Here is an 18,907-nt window from a genome sequence, read left to right on the forward strand (position 1 = left end):
CAGACAAGCACTGGCCATGATGTTCTCAGCCTTTCTCCCTCAGGACATTCTCCATGGCCTTCCAAGTCTACATAGCCTGTACACAGCCTTCGCAGACTGTCGCTTCCTTGTTCTTCTGCTTCAGCCTTGAGCACGTAGTTCTGATGCTTTATCAGACTGGCAGTTTCTAAATGGGTGATATGTGATACCAACAATATACCCTGTCTTCATGACTCACCGCTTTACCTCTTTGGTTGTGAAGTAGATTCTTTTTCATTACTTTGTGCAGAATTCCACATCTGTAGATCATGTACTCCTAAATTCTCCCAATAGTGGTGCTGGCTGAAGATTTACAACCACGGGAAACAAACCCCCTAAAATGGGTTCTTAGAGTAATAAACTACTGGCTCCTTCTGGACAGAAGGGGTTCCATCTTGTCAACTTTCAGCCAAGTGCAAAGTTGGTCTTCTCAATAAATAATGTCATAGAGGAGCTCAGTGTTGGTTATACTGCCTTTGGTAAGTAAGAATCTATATCATTGGACCTAGCCCTTTCTCATGTCAGTCATGACTGTCTCTTAGCTGATGTGTCCATTGTTTCTACTCTAGCTAGTATCAGCTGGTTGAGACTTAAGGAAAAAAAAAATACTTGATTGAGAAATGCCTCTTTTGTAGTGTTACGTCCATGATTCTATATATTTATAGTCTTACCCAAGGTCACTTTTTGTTTCTTATAAAATGGATGAACAGGGGCATGACTAAAAGCTCTGCATATTTGAAAAATTTATTCTATTTTAATTAGAGTCATTTCTGGTTGTGGTTATAATGTAACTACTACATATTTTCAACTTGCATCCACATATCAAGCTGAAAGCTACAAATCAAGTTCATACGTTCTCTCTCTGCTTCCCTTGGTCTTAAGGAATACAAAGGAAGGGATGTTGGTTCATCAAAGTGGATGACATTGGAGCTGAATTCCCTGTTTGTGCAGTTTATTCATACTCTTTGGCCCTACTTGACTTGATATTGAATGCACAATTTCTAGTTTTTGATTCTGTCCTGCTGGGTTCACTTGAATTGGAAAGTCCATAGCACATGATTTCTTGTTTGATTCCAGTGATCAGGAGTATCACAGCAGTCTTTCCTTAAAACAAACAAAAAAAAAAGTTCATAATTTTCTAGTGCAGGAGAATTGGGCTTGATCCAAACCCCTAGAAGTCAAAGTTGTGATTCTCCCACAAACTCTTGGTGTATATTCCAAACTGCACCTTTCCCATGGGTAGAATGCCTTCAACAGTACATGGTCTGCTAGATCATATGGCCCAAGCCGTGACTGAACCTTCTGTAAAGACTTTTTCTGCTCTGAGCCCCACTTGACCCTAGTAACGTTTTTGAGTTCTACAGTATATGGGTCAGACATTTTTCTAAGGTGTGGAACAAGTTACCTACAGAGCTTGAAGAGGCATTCCAAGTTTTGTGCTTCCTTCATTGTGATAGGGATGCAAGGTAAGTCAATTTGTCTATTATATTAGAGTATGGTCAGGTGTTACCTCAAATCTTAATGGAAGTGGCAGGGCCCTGATTCTTGGTAGGTTTTGTGTGACTTTGAGCCACATATCACAAAATCTCTGAGCGTGAGTGTTCTAGTCACTTATTTCTCAGTCCACTTCGAACAACTTGCATGTAGTGAAGAAAGGTGAATCCTGTGAGATTCCCTGATGGTTGTGATCTCTTGGATTGACACTATGACTGAAGGCAGAAGAGCTAACATAGCCAAGAGAAAGAAATGTGTATTGCTGAGGGTACCATGTGAATGCAAACTATTTCTAATTCTTTTTTCTGAAAAACATCTCTTTGGAGATGAAGCCTTTTCACTGTCCCTCCCGTGGTGCCTATCTTGTATGGTGATTGCACCTTCCTGATTTCCAGTGGTTATGCACTGGCATCTAGTCTCAATTCCTTCAGGCCTCCTTCCTCTCCATTGCTATTAGCATGCTAACCTTTGTGACTGTCTTTCTACTCTCAGCCCCTCAGCAAAGACAATGACTGAAAATATTGGTATTTCAGGTGTTTATCTCACTATTCCTTGTGGCCTTCATGAATTGTGTGTTGTCTGGGCTCTTTATGGACTATATTACTCCATTCCAACATGCCCACTTTCCTGAGCATTTTACTCCTTTTATGCCTCCATTATCTTCATTGGTAATCCAGGAATTTCAACTTGCCATTATTTTCTCCTCCCACCTTAGCATCAAATTTTCCTGATGCTCTGATGTCTTTGCAAGGGTATTAATCTTAATGTTTCAAAAGAATGCCCCTATGTCAATGAACTCTTGCTTTTCTGGTGTCCCAAGTTCTAACTCTATTGAGATGGTACTTTGAAAACCCAATCCTATGTATAACATCCTTAAGTCTGATAGCACATGCTAACCAATTATTGATGCTTCATGGAGAGATCACCTCTTTTATAATTGTTTATGCTGCAATTTAAACTATAATTTTTAGCCTGAAAGCCAGGAAAGAAATGTGGGACAACTCCTGGGGCATGTTCTGTTTACATTATGTGGAAGTGGCTTCTGAAGTGTCTTCTTCCATAAGAAAATGTCTAGCTCTTAGTAGAGAAGACTGGGCCTGCTCTGCACACTTTCAGGTTGTAGATCCATGGAAGAATTTACCTACACATCATCATCCTTCATTTTCATGCCCCAAGTTTCCCCAAGCAGATCTTTGAAATGAAAATAAGAAAATCTTCAACTAAGCATCCAATCATCTTTACAGCTCTGTCGGTGGCTTAGATAACAGATCCTGAATCTCCTCTTCAACTATGTTGACTGCCTCTTTGAGAAGATAAGAAACTCTTCACAGCCACCCACATCAACACTCCGGATGCCTCTGGCTGTCATGCTTAATTTCAGCAATTTATTAAATACACTTAGTGTCTCACTAACCATAATGCAAGTGAGTAGTAATTAGTCAATTCCATTATCTTTCTATGTGTTTCTCATTCTGTATTTTTTAAAAGCTGAGTAGTATCCTGGTTAGGACATTCACCCCCAATAAGACATTGTCGAAGTTATCAATGATGAAGTTTTATCAGCTGAACTTCTGTCCATGCCCCACACACAAGCATGTGGGGAAGCTTATTGTATGGTGGGTGGAAAATAATCCACTTGTAAAATTCTCTTATTCACTAATACCACAAATCATTTCCACTATCAATATCGTCAGTTGGTTTTTCTGGGAAGAAGAAGTGAAGACTGAGTTAAATGTAAGAGGGAAATATATATTATATATAATATATATAAATATGGATATAAATATATATATTATATATATAATAACTCCCTAAACTTAAGATTCAACAAACCACCCACATTGCTTTTGTACTGAACTCCTTTACTTATTTTTCCTCTACTCTAATAATCTTTAATATCCTTCTAGTTTTAGCTCCAGTTTTCACAAAAAATGCCTTGCATCTTTGTTTCCTTGACATAATCCTTCCTTTCTTCTCATAGTTGTGATATTGTATTAACGAAATATACATGCCTTTTGTTCATCTTTCTAGTGAGTGAAACCTGATAGCCAGTTAGAAACAGATTTAGCACACATACATGCACATACACAAAGGTGTATGCCCCTAACTTCTGCTAAAACATATGCAACTTCTAACTTTTGCAAGGTACTAAATTATAGTAAATAAAATAAGTACACTATTTGGTGTTTTACTTCAAGAAGTCAGTTAAGGAAAGGGCAGCATTATGTTGTCTTTCCTTACTTTCACCCCCGCTATCTGTCATCATCCAAAAATAATAACATGCTTGTGGAGGATAGAGACAGCATCCTCTTTCCAGTTTCCTTCTGGTTCCTGCTAAGAGAGATTAATTTGCCAGGATGTGAGGATGTTGATCTTCATAAAAGCTAGTCTCCTGCCTAATTAGGTAAAGTTTTCTCATTCATATTACTAGCAGGCTTCCTGTTATTCCTTAATGATAAATAATTTTGTGCTGAGAGAAAAAAAAAGTTCATTCACTTGTCACTAGAGCAAGCACTCCATCAGAAAATAGAACCCATGACAAAGAGTGTATCTCTTCTAAATTCCTAACAATATATCCTATCTCGAAGTGCAAATCTAAAGTAACCCATCATAGCATTTAAAAATATGAAATGGAGCAAATTATGTTATGTGCTTGCATGAATATATACAATGAATCCCACAATCATGTATAATTGCAATGTACTAATAAAAATAATTTATTAAAACAAAATACTTTTAACCATAATGTAGTAAAGATACTTTTAAAAGGATGTCAAATATATGTTTTTTTTTTTTTCAAATGAACACTGAAAACACATTTCTGAGTGAATGATACTATTGTAGGGTTGTGACTCCATTACAAAATGGTCCTAATTCAAATATACAATGACCCCAAGTCATAAAATAAATTCAATTTTAATTATGCATTTGTTTAGGACTTTAGTATTATATATAAAAAAGAGGTAAATATGAAATTTTACATATTAAAAATATTAAGTGGATCCATGACCTTGAAATATGGAGAGACAGAGAGAGACATAGAAAAACTGAATGCTCATGGTCCAAAATAAAAATGAACCATTAATTTTGTATTGATTGTAGTTGCATGTAGTTAGACATGAAAAAATGCAAAAATCTGAAAACACGACCCCATTCCATCTTGTATTATGAGTTCAACTTTGTACCTTTGCTTTGCATGGCTCACAAAGAACAAGTTAGTAGGTAAAAGCACTCCTCTTGTTTTTCTCACCTACCCCAAACCTGACTCTACTTCTATAATAGAAGATGACTAATGTGCTTTAGCTTCTAATGTGTGCAATTATATTGGTCCTCCAAGTTTGACTGCTGCCTCAGAACTCTGCAACAAAAGACTATTCATGGCGAACACACCCTTCCTTTGAAATATGAAATAAACTTTTTCCATTAAAGTTCTGAGATTCTCAATAAAGTCAGTAGTAATTTCATCATATCCTCTTACCCTTATCCATGTTATTCTTTGGCCAATTGTGCAAGCAATCAAAGCTAAAGATAGCCCAAATCTCAGGCCAAACTGTGAATGGAAATAGCAAGAAAAAAAATAATATATTTTTGGAATGTTAGCTCTTTGAATACAAGGGAATTTTATATGTGCTGAGGGGTAGAGTGCAGAGTTTAATATGAAGGACATTTAACTGTGGGACTTTGTAAGGTTTTCTAAACCCCATTTCCTAATCTATTTAAAGTATCAATAATTCCTTCTTTATAGGGTTGTTTTGAAGATCAAAATGAATTATGTATGTAATCACTGATGCTTCTTTGCACATAGTAAGTACTCAGTAGATTATTACTAATTTTTGAAGTATACTGTACAGCTTCAAAATAGTATAATTATTAATACAAAAATATTTCACAGAAAATGATGCCTTATTTCAGTACCCTATCCAAATATATCAAATTCTAAAGAAGTCATTAAAAATGAATTAGAGTAGGAAATTTCTTGTAACAAATATGCTCAAGGAAAGAAATATATGTTAGAATGCTGGGCCCCATTTGATGCTTAAAGAAAATAATTAATATTAATATCAATCCAAAGAAATAAAAGCATGTCTAAAATATTATGTCAAGTAAAAGGAAGTGAAAATAAAGCTCCCTGAATCTATGGAAACATCTGTATATCTCTGATTCACATAACTTTCCTACATAAGAATTATAGCAATTGGAATGCATGGTTTATATTCTTTGTGGAAGATGTTTTAGTGTGGAAACTGGTAAAATACACACAAAGAGTTTGTGTCTGGACTACCTTGCTTACTCTAAACATTTGCTTCTGGTCCTGGATCTTGTCCTTAACCAGGAGAGAACTTTTGAAAGAGTCTTGGGACTTGTTAACGGAACATAAAATTTTGGTCAATGGGTAACATACTTACAAGATTGCCTGATGTTAAGGTTTGCATCTATGAATTTAAGGTCTAGAAACCTAGACTTTATTTGGAGTAAGAAATTGCCTAAGTGTAAAAAATGTTTATCCTCATGACTCCAAAGGCTAAGTTCAGGTGTAAAGTCAAGAAAGTAGACATGATGTCTGCTCTTTCCTGAGTGTGTCACCCCATCTATGAATGCCAAACCTGAGAAATCTTTAAACGATCAAGTAGACTGTTTGCCTCTTTCCTTCGTTAGCACTAAATAACTTAAGGAAGCTACTAAGACTACAATTCAAGCTGTACTTCAGCTAGTAAAATCTTCAATCCATTCCAAACCTACTGTTTGGTCTTCTCTAAACCAAGTTTCCCTTGCATTTCTGGGATGTGTGGTATTTCTAAGAGAAAGGGTCCAGTGAATAATCAGGACCCACTGTGTTTCTTCTTGGATTAACAGCTCAACCTTGCATCTTGGGCCCCTCTAATGGATTTTTCAAGAAGCACTCCACTCCTTCCCATCCCCCAACCTCCATGGGAACAGCCTTTGCACTTTTACAACTAAGAAATATTACACACAAACTGCAAAAACAGCAGATAACATTTTGTGTTCCCTGAGCAAATATTAAATCAGTCTCTATGCTTAGCTAAATCAAATAATTCCTGACTTTGCTATTTGCTACCACAAATACAAAACTCATGAATTAAGACAACAAAAGGGGGTAGGAGAAAAAAATACAGCTATATTTAATTTAACACAGGCCTACAGTATAATTCTGGCCCAAAGGTTAGAGAGAACATTCAGTGCAAATTGTTAAATTTGATAATCCCAACTCAGTAAGAATTAATAGGTCTTATTTTGCTAAATTTGTTATTTTTGGTCATCATCATCATTATCATCATTTTTCTGCTTATTTTCCTACCACATGTCTTCTTTGGAAAAACATGTTTTTAAAAATATTTTTCCTACTTTTTTTAAAATTGTATTTTTTTTTTCTAATAATGGAATTTGAAAGTTCTTTGTAGTCTGGAAAAAAGTTCTTCAGGGGGCATGCGATTTACAAGTGTTTTCTCAGTCTATGGCTATTGTTTGATTCTCTCAGGTGGAGACATGCTGCTAGACCTCAGTCACATTGATTTCCTCTCATAGAAAAGGATATGACTTTTATGGTACAGAATTTTTTGGTTATTTTAAAATTTTTGATAGAGTCCAGTTTATAAGTCTTTAAATTGATTATGCACTTGGAATTATAGCTAATAAATATTTTCCTAAGAGACTTTTTAAAATTTTAGATGATAATTATCAATTTATGATCCATTTTGTGTTACTTTTCACAATCGTTGCAAGGTATAGAAATGGTTCTTTGTTGTTATTGCTTTGTTTTGCATATGGATATCCAATATTTCAGCATCAATTGTTGCAAAAATTATACTTTTCCTCCTAAATTGATTTTAGATTTTGGTTGATTAAAATCAACTCAGCATTTATGGTTGGGTTTATTTCTAGATTCTATCTTGTTAGAATGATTTATATGTCCATCTCTATGCAAAACTTGGGTTATCTGCATGATTGTAGATTTATGATAAGTCAGGCAGTAAAAACTCTCCTACCTTACTACACTTTTCCAAAATTAAAAAAATATATATATTTCTGTTCTATTTTTACATTTCTGTGAATTTTGGAATATTTTTATCAGGCTAGTGCAGTCCTCACAGAATGTGTTAAGATTTCATCCTCTTCAATTATCTTGAAGATTTTCTGTGGTCTGAAAGCCACCTGGGTCTTCACTTATTAACCTTGGATTTTGAGGGGTCTTGACCAAGGAGGCAAGAATTCTTGGGCTTGGCAGCACACTCTCATGATACAGAGTTTAAAACCTTGTCTAGGACCCTGGGATGGGGCAAACTTGCTGCCATTGTGACCATAAGAAGGAATCAAAATGCAGTCTGTAAAAAAATAAATAAATAAATAATTCAAAAAAGTAAATAAAATAGCACATAGAATATGAAAAAAACAGTGATGGTCAATACTGAGCAAGTGGCATGGCTTGATTTGCCTTGGAAAAGAGGAAAAATAATAAAGATGCTGAGGAGAGTGGGCTTGCTGGACCAGGACACGTGAGGCAAGAAGGCCCAGCTGAGAGTTATATTTTGTGGGTTCCAGAGAACACATGTACCAGAACCATCAGGTAGGTAGGTCTACACTGGTGATTGGGGCACAATGTCATCAGTGAGTTCTGCAGCTGCTTTTCTCTGTACCTTGCTAATATTATTAGAGACAAGACTACAACAAATAGAAGCCAGGAAGCTGCACTCAATTACCAGAAGCCTAGGGACCACAATCACCATTAAGAAGAGCAGAGGGGCAGCACAGAGGTGTGAGCTCCAGAGTTAAGGAGATGATTATTAGATCATGACTTCCATATGGGTAGGATAGACAGTCAACTAAGTAGACTCCTAATTCATACCTACCGCCAGACATTGTCAAGAATGGAAGGGTAGTAGGTTGAAGGCAGTCTCTAAAATCAAATATCACAACTTTTTTGTATTGTTACTGAACTGATTTTTCAGATCTGGCACTGAAAACATAACTAGGTCTTCAGTATTAAGGATCCTGCAACACCACAGCAAGTAGATATCACGACGATATCCTTAATCCCTTCCCAATTGACCTGTGGTTGGTTACTAGAGTGATCATGCACTAGTAAAAGATATTTTAAGGAATATTAAACACATGGACCAAGTTGATATTCATAGCCAGAGGTCAAAGCATCCTTATGACCATCCTGCCTGAAGTCCAAGTTCACAGTATAACCATTAGGTCTGTGGGTGCACATCGTAATCAATTTCCCAGGCTTTGAGCATATAATTGTCAGTTATACACTGGGCATTTGTAGTAACTTCCATAATAGATTGTTGGATGGTGAATTAAGAACTATCAAAGTGACAAAGGCCATTGAAAACCTATAAAATTGACCCTACATAGCCAAGATAAAAAATTAAAAACTGTATCACATTGCAGAGTAGAAGACCAGAAAAATTTTGTGCCATCAATTAAAAACCAGAGTGGTGATCACTATCATATTTCTGTTTCATTAACCAGTGAAGCCCCAGCAGAAATAAGATGGATCTTGGTTAATGACTATTGCAAGCCAACCAATTATTAATACCGATTGCAGTTATTGTGTTGAATGTGAAATCACTACTAAAACAGATTAAAAGGCCTCAGGTTTATGGCATGAGTATTTGGTTTGATGAATGCATTTCTTTGTATTCCCATTAGAAAGAAATTTACAAGCATTTTGCATGCATGCGCATCAACATTCATTTACAGTTTTGTATCAGAGCTCTGTTAACTACACTCCCCTCCCACAAGATAATATAGTCTGAGAAACTCTGGACCATTGAGACATCCCATGAAACATCCTATGGATCATTATATTGATAGCAGCATTCAGACTAGACAAGGAGAGCAAGATGTGTCTATTATTGTAGAAATCTTGGTAAAACAAAATGTGCTTTAGAGAGCTAGAGTTAAAACCTATGAAAATTCTCAGTCCTGCCACTTCAATATAGTTTTTTGGTGTTTAGTAGTTGTGGCAATGCTGGGATGTTCCCAAAAATAAAAGACAAATTGCTGCATCTTGAATCTCCTACAACAAAGAGGATAGCATAGCACCTATTTCACTTCTTGTGGTTATGGTGGCAACACGTTACACACCTCAAAATACGTCTCTAACCCATTTACCTATTGTTGTAGAAGTTTTCCCATTTTGTGCAGGACCCAGAGCAGGAAAGATCTCTGTTGCTTCTCTGCTCTATGGTACAAACAGCATAGCAAGTTTTCAAAGATCTGATGATATAAGAAATATGAGTGGTAGAAAAAATTAGAGTGTGAAGCTTTGAACAAGCATAAGAGGGATATTTACCATATAGGCCCCTGGTAACCTAGAGTTTAGCAGAGTACAAAAGGTACAGCAGTGAACACCATCATATGCCATGCAAATAAAAAGTGGTGAGATTTAGAGAGTTAGAACATGCTTACCAAGACCCAGCTGAAGCTCTTGCTCAGAGGAAAGGATCTGAAACGATGATGTGCCAACTTTATAAAGTGGCATAGAAATTAAATCAGAGATCTCTACTCTGCCTATGTTCCAGTAGGAAGAATGTAAGGGATCTGAAATCCAAGGAATAGCATCAGGCAGCCCCACTGACCATCATGATTGGACAGGGGAATACTGATTTCTAGAAAGTAGAGGTCAGCAATGGTGCTAAACATCCTGACAAGGAAGAGGACAAACCTTCTACTACAAAGTTTTTTCCTGCCCAAGATGTCTATAGTGATAAAGCTGAGAAACCTGGCCTAGAAGATGCACATTAGGCACAGAAATAGCAAGGGTAGTATTGAACTATACACTACTGTGCTCTTTAGACTCCTTATGGCAAGAAGGAGGAGTAATCAACCTCTGTGTTAGGAGGAGGCTGCTTTTACACTTTGGAGTAGGGAAAAACATGTGTGAAACTTCAGCCCCTCCTCAAGTCCCACATCCCACTGTAACTATGAGTGAACATGAGCAATAGCACCTGCAAGACAGCTATGGTTTCCACAGGCTCAGATTTCTCACATTGGAGAGTTTAGGTCAAGGCACCTGGTAAGCCCCGGATGGTGGAGGAGAAAATGAAGGAGCATCAGTTTCTGACCCAAGACCAACCAAAGGGACCTGGGTGTACTCATCCCATTCACCTCTGTCTAAGTTTCCCTTCAAGAAGAGAAGCCCAATGGAGCCATTGAGGAGCTGTTCCCCAACATATAGGGAGATGGGGCACAAGGTGTGGACCCTGATAGCTGTGGAGATGCCTGAGAGACGTGGCCCTTCAAGAAAACACTGACCATGTGGTGCCGTTAGCCAACTGTCTCTGGCTGCCATATTGTGAGGATCTGCTTTGGCTTCTAGTTGCTGGCTTTGTTTTCTCTCTATATATTAAGTGCAAGGCACACACACAAAGCTGGGAAAAAAGACAGGCTGATTCATTATTAACATGAATTATAATATATAATTGGTAGTGGCTTGTCAGATGTCTACAGTTCTTGTTAGAATACAAATACAGCTTCCTCATTAGTTTTTCTTTTCCTTCCAAGAAAGAACCATTCATTTGCATTTCACTTTAAATTTCTTTCTGTACATTCAACAACAGAAAGGAAATGCTTACTTGATAGAAATTTTTACCTACAGTGCTTTGTTGGTTAATAAAGAGAGATGACATTAATATAATAAAATATAATAACATTATTTGGGTAGATACACTTTAGGCATTTTACTTTTATTATCCATTGGCTTGACTTATACAGTCTCTGTATGATAGTACTTTATTGGACTTGTAATCAATCGTTATCATTGATCATTTCTTATTTTTTTTTTTTACTTTTTCAGTATGCTATGTTAGTGAACTTGATTTGTTGCACATATTTTGTAATTTTGAATCAATACATTCAAAAGTTGGAATATTTCCTTTCTATATGATTTCTCACTTTAATTTTAACAATCTCATTGAACATATTTTAACACATCTGCTTAAAAAATGATTTTCATTAACTTTTTAAAAATATATTACTTATCTCCTTCACTAATCTCCCCCCTTTCCTTCCTTATTATATCAATTTACCCATTGCCTAATATACTGGCATTACCTTTTGCATTCCACGTAACTCAGTGTAGTCTTATGGCTATCAATCTCAGGGCTTGGGACATTGGTTCGCTCAGGTACAGTTACATATAATTGTTTTTGTTAACGTTTTCTTTTTTTTGTTGTTGTTTAGTAATCATAAGTAAAATGAGAAGAAGTAAAATCAGTTGCAGCATGAGAAAAGTATCCCATTAATTTTACTATAAAGAGATAGAAAATGTAAACTTGTGTGTATACATGTGTGTATATACTTTAAGTACATGGAGATATATATATATATATATATATATATATATATATATATATACACACACACAAACCAAAAATGATTAGGAGACATTTAGCTTTGAAAAGTTATTTATCCAAGTTGACACAGCATTACAAAGTAGTTAAATTTTGGGGAATAGATGAATCAATCCTTACATTTTATAAATCATCAATCTTATGTGAATGTTGAATGTTGCAGGTAATAAGAAGTTGACTTGTTGGACTGAGTAACAATGTTTATTCTAATGAATTATTTTTAATTTATGGATAATTCATCTGATTAGAGGATTAATGTAGTGGAAGAGGCTTTTTGTTTTGTTTTGTTTTTGTGGTGCTGTGGATTGAACCCAGGGCCTTGTGCATGCAAGCCAAGCACTGTACCATCTGAGCTATATCCCCAGCCCATAGAAGAGGTTTTTGAAAAAGGAATAACTTGTGAATGAGAATCATCGACATAAGCATAATTCATTACTTTGAGAACTGAAGTCACCTATATTCACATGTCTTAATTACCAGGACTGAGAACTGAACCCACCTGTGTCAACATGACTTATGTTCCAGGAAAATTTTCACCCAGGAAGATAAAAATATAACCAATAAATAATTTCCAACTTAGCTTCATGGAATATGTACAAATCAATGTGGGCAAATAGTTTGCTCATCTAGACGAACAGTCCTTTCACGGTCATAGATTGTTCCCCTGTCAAATAGCTCACTTATTAGACAATATTTTATCAACCAGAAGTGAATGAAGATACTTGCCTCACCATGTCTACCAATTTTCTACCACAACTTTTATCCAATCCAATCAATTACCTGTCTTCAAAACGCAACCTTAAACTAACATGACCAGATTCAAACCCTGGAAAACACTCAGCTCTGTTGTTTCCCTTCAGAGAAAGATCTGAACTTCCAGGTGGTATTTTTCCTTCCTGACGTTCTGATAAACTTGACTACCTGACTGATGCCTTTTCTGTGTTTTGGGGTGGGAAAAGTGGGGTGAATAGCTATCCCCATTCACCACTGCTGCTCCCACCATTCACACACAGCCTCAGATGCAGCAAACCTTACTGATTCCAATCAGACTCCTGAAAGAAAAAAACTCTTTAAGATTAAAAATTTTCCTCCTACATGCAGTTTTTTCTTTCTTCTGAATAAGGTTCATTTGTGGCAGCATACAGATGTGTACAGTAAAAACCTTGCACTGAGATATCGTCATTGCACTGAGATATGAAGAAAATGCAGGCAATAATGCTATCTGGATTGAGTGAGTGACCGTGGCCACATCACCTAAGCTCCCAAAGTCTCAGGTACCTTACCTGTAAAACAATGATGCTACTAGTACTACACGCAATAATAATAATACATTTGTAATATGTATTAGTACTTACTACATTTGATATGAAAACTGCAGTGAACACTCTTGTTTCTGCTTGCTCTTCAAAACTTGTACAAAGCCCATTGTCCCCATGTCATGTTATAAACAGTTCAATCACAATTCATTTCCTGTTTTCAAGACTCCTTACAAAACTCTCATTCAAAATTCTAATTTCAAATTTATCACTCCAAATTTCTAATTTCATGATTCCAAATTCATATATATACCTATATTCATATACCTATATGAATTTGGAATCATGGAATAAATATACCTTTATAAGAATATATATAATATATAACATATATAATATATAAAATATATGTAAGAATATGTATATAATATAATATGTAAAAAAATATATATTCCTTCTGACTTGCCCCCTTCTGAGATTCTCCGATCCTCAGATTTTAGAATGGAATTATCTTTCTTTACTGCAATAAGTTTAATATATTGAGCTCTGCTGACTCAGGTGGATTTGTGGGGAGAGGGTTCTCTTAGGGTTTAACCGATGACACAGGGCTTTTCCTAACTATGATATATATATTCAAAGTCACTCTATGAAGTAGGTAATATTATTGCTCCATTTTACAAAAGAGAAAACTGGCAGCCATGGTGGAAAAATAACTTAATAAAGTGATTTTATGAGGATTAAAGGCATGAAAAACTTCCAGCATTGGTGCCATGCACAAAAGAAAGATTATTATGTTTAATTATTACTTATCTGCTTATTAATAATTGAGGGATGAAATAATCACCTCATCAAAGAGATTTGGCCACCATAAATGCTTTAGTGATGGAAAAATCATGTACAACTTTCGAGTCCTTGGAATGTTTGGTCAGAGAGATCTGGAAGTTGGAAATTTCACCAAATGTCAGTTATCACATGTGAAAATAGCATAGAACATATGTATTTGTTTATTTTTCAATAATATCTTCTTTACTAAAACAATGAGGATCTTTTTGTTTTATATATACACACCCAGCTCTCTGTATATATCCTTCTACTCCTTGATCAGGAGTAAGACTACCACATTCAGAGACCTTTGTATTATTGCCAAAGAGGAAAAGCTAAGAGTTAGCCACATGTCACCCAGGTCAGGAGCAGCCATCTTTTTCTATAAAAGACAGGAAGTAAATACTTTAGGCTGTGTCCACCATATGGTTTCTGTTATAACTACTCAACTTTGCCATTTTAGTACAAAAGCAGCCATAAGTAATATGTAGATAAATGAATGTGGCTGCGTCTATAAAACTTTATTTAAAAAAAGTTAGAAGGCTGGTTTCAGTCTGTGGGCTATAGTTTGCTGCCTATCTCTTCTACATGTGAGTCTGAGAGCATCTATGGGAGCTAGAGTTCTCATCATCCTTGATTTTCTGCTCAGGTCTGACCATCCTAAAGGTGCTCAATCATAGATACAGCACAGCTTCTCCATTTATAAGGGTGATCATTTTTTTTATGTTCTCATGACATTCGATACTCTACTTTTGTAGCTTCTGGGACAAAATAAAGATATTATAAGTAAACTGACTGGGAAATAACAGTGGGTTAGCTGCTGTGCTGAGCAAGATCTGGGAGTCTGGATGGCATGGTGTTGGTATTGCCTGGGGCTGTCCTTCAAAGAAGGCAGCCTCTGTGTGAGCTTAGGCAAGAATTTTACTGAGGATGAAAGAACTATTTTTGTCAAATTCAGCACCCAATCCAGTTTCATTATTGTAGGATATAAAACTGTTTGGTGATTAACTTTGTTTACATTTGGCAAAGTATTGCTTCCTGTTCTGAGAGGGAAAAAGACAAGAAAGCTCATAAAAATTTCAAAAAGCTTTTGACTTCAAATAGTTCTTACAAAACTGCATTTGGATGAGTTAAGTGTGGAGGAATCAAAACCATATGGATTATACTTCTTTTAAAATAAACACTGATTTAAAAATTGAGGGAAAATTCTTGGGAAAGTAGACTTTAGTTTTCACAGACTCAAAATAGTCAAAAAGCAACTTTAAGAAATTCGATAAACCCAAAGCACAGCTGGGTTTACCCATTCTTAATTATAGTGTTTTCATTGTATATCATGTAAAAATAAACAGCTTCAGGAGTGGCCCACATTCAGTTATTTTAAGAGTGTGGAGATTTCCATTTGTCTCTAAGGTAAGTTTTGCCCAAATCTTGAATTTTAAGGATTATAGAATTTGAAATGTTAAAATGATAAGCATTTGTAATTCATCATATTTTATTTTCAAATGTCCAGTCTTTGCCCAAAATCAGAATTAACAAAATGTTGAAAAATACCTATACACAATTCATATGTGGTGACTTCTTCTGATTTTATTTCTATCTAAATGTTTAGTCAGCAGAGAACAACAATATGGTGACCTTTCTTAGTTCAATTAAGTGATGTTTCTGGGTGGGAATTAATGTTCATTACATATAAACAAAATTAATTTTTCTTAACCACAGTGTTAATTCAAATTAAATGTATTCAATTCACCATTTGTTCATTCCCTACCAGGTGTAAAGAACATTTCTAGGCACTCAAAGTTCAGAAACACAAAGATGTGGTCTCTTAAAGGAGTTCAAGGAACTAAAGGTGATATGTACTTAAGGAAACTTAGAATACAATGCAATATGTACCATAGCATGAGTAAATCACTGTGACTCCAGGGGAGAGATAACCAGTCTCATACAAGAGAGAACAAGCATTTCTAGGAATGTGCCTGATTAAACAGGGAAGCAAAACATCTCACTTAAAGGAGATAGCATGTACAAAAATTTAGAGCACATGAAGCATTTATGTGTGGCAGAAGAATAAAATGGAAGGGGAATGGCCAGAGATGAGGCTAGAATATTGGGTCATGGCATATAGAGAACTTTGTAGAACATGCTAGAGTTTGAAGGAAGTCCAAAGTTGGTTACTGGTTTTGTGGTCAGGTACAATAAGAGCAACAATTCTGATAGCTGTATGGAGAATCAGTTTTAGGGTTGTGGGGTCAGGAGGTAGAGAGGAAAACAGAAGTGCTCAAAAATAGAGAAGTTTGTTAAGATTGTCTATAAATGTGTATCGCAAAATGTGAAATAGTTTTAGCAAGTGCAGCTTCTATGATGTCCCTGTAGAGTAGGATCTCTTATGTCAGGGACCAAGTCTTGCCTACTTAGTGCTATTTCCCCGCCCTGACGTAGTATCCATCACATAAGTGGTAAGTAGTAAGAATTTGTACAACAAATGAATGACAAATGTGAAAATTGTGTTGTGATATGAATCAATGCAATAACAAGTCATTAAAGAACGACAGAACATGAAAGATTCACAGAAGGAATATCAGGAGAACAAATCTGAAAAGAGTTTTGGATTTCCCATCTATTCACATCAACCTGGGAGGAGGAGGGGTTAGTCTGTCTCCTCCAGGCTGGGTAGACGGCTGAGTGGGGAAGCCTCTTAGTTCTCTTGACCTCTGCTTGCTTTTTCAGCCAGTTTTGACTTATTCCCCAGTGGTCCCAAGCTCTAAAATTGACAACACAGTTCAAAGGAAGCAGAACTGACCTAGAAAAAGTATGAAAATAGTGAGATTCTGTCTTATGAACTCCAGCTCTTCTCCTTTAACCCTTGAAAGCTGTACAGTCACCTCACACTAAGATCTAAAAGTAGCATGGGACAGAACAAAGGATACAATCATTGTTGAATCTGATCTATTTTCATTCTCTAGTTCACTGAGCCTCAGATTATACCTTAGTAAAATGGGCATAAAAATAATCATCATGAAGACAGAATTTATGGTGATAAGAGGATAACTCTCTTTTCTCCCCTTCCATGGACCACCACTTGGTAGCCCATGTCTTCCTTTTAAAATAGAAGTATGCGTCCTCAGTTATAAAATGCAGTGTATAAAAATTTAAAAATTTAAAAATACATGAAGAGCCTTATATTATAAAAAAAAATCAAATGTAAAATCACACTCAGTTTTTCACAGAGCACTTTGAAATGTCTAGTTGTGAAATAAATATATTAGCTTTTTGTTGAAAAAAATAATTGTACATGAAATCAACCAACCACTCCCCAACCACTCCCCAAAATAGGTCACCATGTTCACGAAGACATCAATCTCAATTACTAATTAGAGAAGAGAGGTGCTTAAATTCTACAAGGACACAAGCCACCCAAAGTATGTAACTCCACCACAGAACTCCAACTGCACACAGAGATATTGGCCTAATAACCCCAGTGCTGCTTTGCCCCTCGTAGGCCATGGTCAGCCAGTTACTAACCATGGAAGGGAGTCAAGCAGCTCCTCCCACAAGACTTGTAACTCCTTTGATGGTCGCCTTTCACCCAAGGATTCTTATGACCTTGCTGAGCATACCTTAGGTTGTTGGGCAGTTTGGGACATATCCACTCAATCCCTCATCCTCTTTACTTCCCTAGGGATCAGACCTGCACTGTGTCCATTCAAACACACAACGTCTTCTGGTTTAACACCCATTTTTCTCTCACAGTTTTATTCCATAATAAAATCTATGCACATTTAATATTTTCTTCACATCTGCTTCTTAGAAGACTGAGATGACATATTAAAATAGCCTCGTGAGAATTTTCCTCTGTTCCAAAGATAGTTATTAATTTCTTCCCCTTCAAAGAATAACCTTGATACCAATTTTTTAAATAGGCGTTTACATTTTCAGTATGGAACAAATCCAAAGCATGACCTAGTATGGTTGCCACAACTCTCCATTGGATTACGTCCATAATTCGAGCCCATTTCACACAATGGTGTTCTATATATTCCCTCCCCATCTGCATATCTCACTTAAGAATGACCTGATTCTTCACCATTCCTCTAACATTAATAACCAGAAAATGCATGTGTCTTTGACATTATTGTCATTTGTGTTTGAACTGGTCTTCACAATGTCAGTCCACATGCCAGGCCCACCTGAATGGATTCCTTCTCTCTGAGGCCTCCTCCCAGTTTCTCAATCAAGAGTGCCACCCATTCAGTCACTTCACCCACTGGTGTGCACAAGGTTGAGTGACAGAACTATATATTGGCGTCCCAGGTCATGGTGTGTGATTACATTGAGTATTCTCCACATGCTTGACATGGATTAGATGTGAGATCTCCCCCAGAGGCTCAGGTGTGGGGTAATACAAGTAATTTTTACAGCGGCGTTCTCTCTCTGCTTCCTCCTTATCCAGTCCTGAGCTGATTTTCTCCACCACACCCATGTGCCATGATGTTCTGCCTTACCTAGGACCCAGCTATGGAGTCTGCTGACCATACACTAAATCTCTGAAACCATGAGCCAAAATAAACTTTTCCACTTTTAAATGGTCGTTGTCAGTTTTTTTGGTCACAGTGATGCAAAGCTGACTAAATCAAGGCTTAAGTGAGAGCAAATACATTGTAGGCTCTACATTCAAAACAAGGCTGTATTAGCCAACATAATGTGAAGGAAATAGAACAGATTTTGGAAAGAAGACAATTTTGATTCAAATCCCAGATCCATCGCTTACTACTTGTGTTGTTTGATTCAAAACATTTAATTTCCCTGAGGTTTGTAAGATGGAGATAATACACCCCATGGTTACAGAGACTTTATGAGGTTTCAATGAGATAATTCATTTATTTTTCATTCATCCAACAAACCAAGCTTCTATTATTAGCCAAGCTCTGTGTTGAG

General features: G+C 36.3%; 1 long non-coding RNA gene across 1 annotated transcript in view; it reads left to right on the top strand.

The window, feature by feature from the left end:
• LOC306660769 overlaps positions 1-18,907 on the top strand; it is a 40,841-nt gene that overhangs the window by 11,820 nt on the left and 10,114 nt on the right. Inside the window, exon 2 of the long non-coding RNA XR_013763742.1 lies at positions 7,010-7,076. This is a non-coding gene — a long non-coding RNA (uncharacterized lncRNA). The remainder of the gene's footprint in view (positions 1-7,009; positions 7,077-18,907) is intronic.

The sequence above is a fragment of the Sciurus vulgaris genome, assembly GCF_902686455.1.
Source record: "Sciurus vulgaris genome assembly, chromosome: 5".
Lineage (NCBI taxonomy): Eukaryota > Metazoa > Chordata > Mammalia > Rodentia > Sciuridae > Sciurus > Sciurus vulgaris.